The 3815-nt window shown below is 36.4% G+C and overlaps 1 long non-coding RNA gene across 1 annotated transcript; it reads left to right on the plus strand.

Moving 5' to 3' along the window:
* The first annotated feature begins 813 nt into the window (after positions 1-813).
* LOC113315275 lies at positions 814-2835 on the plus strand. The gene is made up of 4 exons (XR_003342911.1): positions 814-1094; positions 1215-1400; positions 1773-2574; positions 2704-2835. It is a non-coding gene; the product is annotated as an uncharacterized LOC113315275 (long non-coding RNA).
* The last annotated feature ends 980 nt before the right edge of the window (positions 2836-3815 follow it).

Raw genomic sequence — 3815 nt, forward strand, 5'->3', positions numbered from 1 at the left:
ACAATCGGACCCCACATGATAATAATGTTTTCGAAAAAATATACCAAAAATACCCTTATACGATAATCTGACAATATTGACCTCGTGGTGGAATGGTTAAAAATAGGTCGACTGTTATCTAAAGGTCGCATAGATTCTAGATAGCTCCTTCCCTATAACAGACGGGGCAAAAAATATACAAACTACTATTTGGAAGAAAAATAATGGACCAATGATGTTGACTAGAGTGAAATGTCATCCAAGGATAAATGCCTACTACCCGAAGGCGTATGTCTTCTAGTAGGGGTATCAGTTCACTCGAGAAGGAATTCATATAAGAAAAACTAGAAAGTCCTCTATTTTACATGGATTTTGGTATCCTGTTTAGTAATCTGGCACGACTCCTTAACAATGTTGTAAAAGCAGACGTGCATGATAAATAACAAATTTGGATAACACGTGACATCTGGCCTTTCAAGCCTCGGTGTAATTTTAAGGGACAATAGAATCTAACTGCTAATGTTTTATCTTATAAATTGTGTAAGCACAAAATATATGAAAGACTTAAACAACGGCATAAAAAATTACCGAGGAACCAATCATAAGCAAAACATAGCAGATTACGCAGAAAAGAAACTACTTATAGATGAATAACAGAAGGCTCATTCCATCATTGTTTGATCTTGATTCAACTCATATTTTATTGTATCTTATATATAAAAACAAATGTGTTTTGGCCAATCTGAGGGTTCTGGATAGGCGTTTTAAGGCCACTACGGCTCCCATTCTTCTGAAAGTGAAAAACATAAATCGTGGTTGATAATGAACCCAATATTTAAGCCCTCATCCAACGTCCGATACCCCTTCTTCCACTTATTCTACTCTTCCTTTACAAAACAATTATTACCGGTTTATACCATAAATTAGGGATTTCCTCCCACTATTCGCGACATTCAATTACCTTTAGTACACCGTAACTAATTTCATGAGTTACATTAGAACAATAACCCCCTAAAATGTTCAACTACATAAATCTCTGGAGAGGTTATCATGAGGTTATCATCAGGTTATCATCTTCCCAGGTTTTCTCCAGCATATTGTCTGAAGCATCCTAGGTACTACTATCTTATTTTGAATTAATTTTATTGAAATTTGTATTTGATTGGTATATTTTGATTTGGTTTCTTTGATGTTTAGAACCAATTCTTTTTACTAATTACCAATTCTTTTATCAGCTTTGGATGTAGAAGGCGCGGAGAGTTTGGATTTGTTACCAATTACCAATTCTTTTTGATGTTATTAATTCCTTTTGTTTCAATTTATAATAATCTATGTATTTTTTTTGTTTGGAAATTAATGACTGTTTTAAGTTTGTGTAGGTCACAAGAGTTCGGTTGAAAGTTTGGGTTCTCCCACAACAGGTACACTCTTTTGGTATATCATTACGAGTAAGTTTATTTATTCATTGCCTTAGTTTATCATTTCAAATTAGTGTTAAACAAAGGTATAAAGAGGAGATGATAACCATATAATTGTGGTACCGGTGTGGCTTCTGATTCAGTTTTAAGTTATTTTGAGAATGGATAATACACTTGCAGAGTTTGTCTACTCGTTAACCTGCATTGTCATCTCCCTGGTATAAACTGCAGTGTTTTGAATTTTTAACTTCCCAACTATACTTACCTAGATAGTGATACACCCGAAATACTGGAAATGAGAGAGAGAGGCATGACTTATAGTTACCATCTTAATTATCATCCCAGTAACTAACTAATCTGTAACTGTGACTGCAGATGCTGACAAATGACTGCGATCCCAACCTAAAAAGGGAAAGCACCTGTAGGCATTTTGGGTTCATAGAGCTTCTTTTGCCATAATGAAAATTCACGTACCGGGTAATTTCTCAATTGGTACTGTTACATCCAGCTTTTGTTTAATGATTTTTTGGTGTTACCCCCACCAAAATTGTTGGCGACCATGGTATTTTGTGTCTTGCCGAGACAGTAGTAAGAAAGTTGTGGACAATCACCACCAATGTCGTGTGCAATCTGTTCGCAAAAAGTCTCCATCGAGTTTGCAACTCTACTACGTACCAGCAGCTGAACCTAATCGATTACCACTTTTATTGGTGTGCCAAATTCGAAAATGATGATGGAGGTCGCGTACCTAGGTAATGCAGTTGTAATTTTATTTATCTTCTGTAAACACATGATTTTGACAGCATGGGTGTGCCCTTAGTAAATGGTGGTTGTTGTATAATAAAAGTCATATTTTAAGGAGGTTGTCCACTTGAGGTACACCTTAAGCCAGCTTCTCCTATAAAAGGAGGTTTCCCAAGAGGAAAGAGGGTAGAGCTTATAGAATACTTTAGAAGAGATGGAAAGAATTCTCCAGAGAATGATATTGTGTATTGGGATTAGTCTCCTCATTACCCTATGATAATTTATGGATGTTTACACCTTCCAATGTATATCTACATATTCATCCGTACTAATGTACTTGCACATAGAAGGATTTTTCTTTTTTTACCAATGTAGTGCATGTTGGGATTTGAAGTTGAAGATCAACAGTATCCGACTTGTACATGCGGGAGAGGTAAAAAATTATTGACACATCTCTGTGGTTTTAATTGTCCATTATGTGTCTTGAACTTATTATGAAGTTTGAACCAATATGAATCTAGTGATTGACTTCCAGATAAAATTGAATGCTTTTACCATGCAGAAATGCAGAGCTTCACCGTTACCCGAATCCGCCATGATTATGGTTGTCAATCTTCAAACTGTAGCACTCCATTCAATTTGGTAATACACGTGTACTGTGTAATAAGTATAATTGTATTTAGTTAACTGACGCCGTTAACTAATATAAATAATAATAATTAATATTATTTTCATAACGGTCAAGACGGTCAACTGCGGTTCTGGGACCCAAACTCTAATATTGAATTTTCTGGGACCCAATTGTAACACTGGTCACAAAGTTGGGACTCAAAGTCAAAATATCTCTTTCATAAACCACACTAATAGAACGAACATATGGCACCAAAAATGCTTACAAATTTGGGAGGTTGGGCACCCGAACATCTTCAACCCATGACGAAGAGGGTTTAGTTGAATGTAATTACAAAAAATTCATAAACCAATAATAGAAACAGTATTGATCAGCTGATTATAGTCCAAAAAAAGGCTATTTTTTTAGATTGATAACACTGGGCAGCTCAATCTCCAGTTCAGATATCACAGGATTTCGAAGTTTATGAACAGTCGATTCTTCATTTGTCTCCATTTTTGTGTTGGCTTATGCAGCTACACCTATGATGCAAGGAATCATGGACTTACATCACGATATCTTTTTCTTTTTTATTCTGATTTTGGCTGGCACAGAGTTAGCCGATGCTTATTCCCCAGATACCGTCATTGCTTCTTCTCCGGGAAAAGAAGTTCATGACCCGTGGGCCTTCTACCTCCACGCGGCATTGCTCCGTCAGGCTTTCGCCCATTGCGGAAAATTCCCCGTCAATATGGTACCCAAATAACGAGAAATATGTAAAAAACAGGTCCGATTACGCCTATTCCTAATCCTAAATGGAATGTAACGACGCAGGGATCCATATGTAAACATAGTATCTATTTACATACGCTCGAATGCCCGATTAGTCCAAGGTTATCGACAAACAAGATTTGTCCAAGTCACTTCTCTTTTTGTCTAAGTCACTTCCTTTTTTCTTTGTGAGTATCGGGAATATCTCCATTCATAGGTCCGAGATCCACATCTATGAATTGAAAGGGCCGAATGATCAACTCTGCAATCAGTTGTTAGAATCAATAGGTGTT

This window comes from Papaver somniferum, chromosome 10 (genome assembly GCF_003573695.1).
Source record: "Papaver somniferum cultivar HN1 chromosome 10, ASM357369v1, whole genome shotgun sequence".
NCBI classification, from domain to species: Eukaryota; Viridiplantae; Streptophyta; class Magnoliopsida; order Ranunculales; family Papaveraceae; genus Papaver; species Papaver somniferum.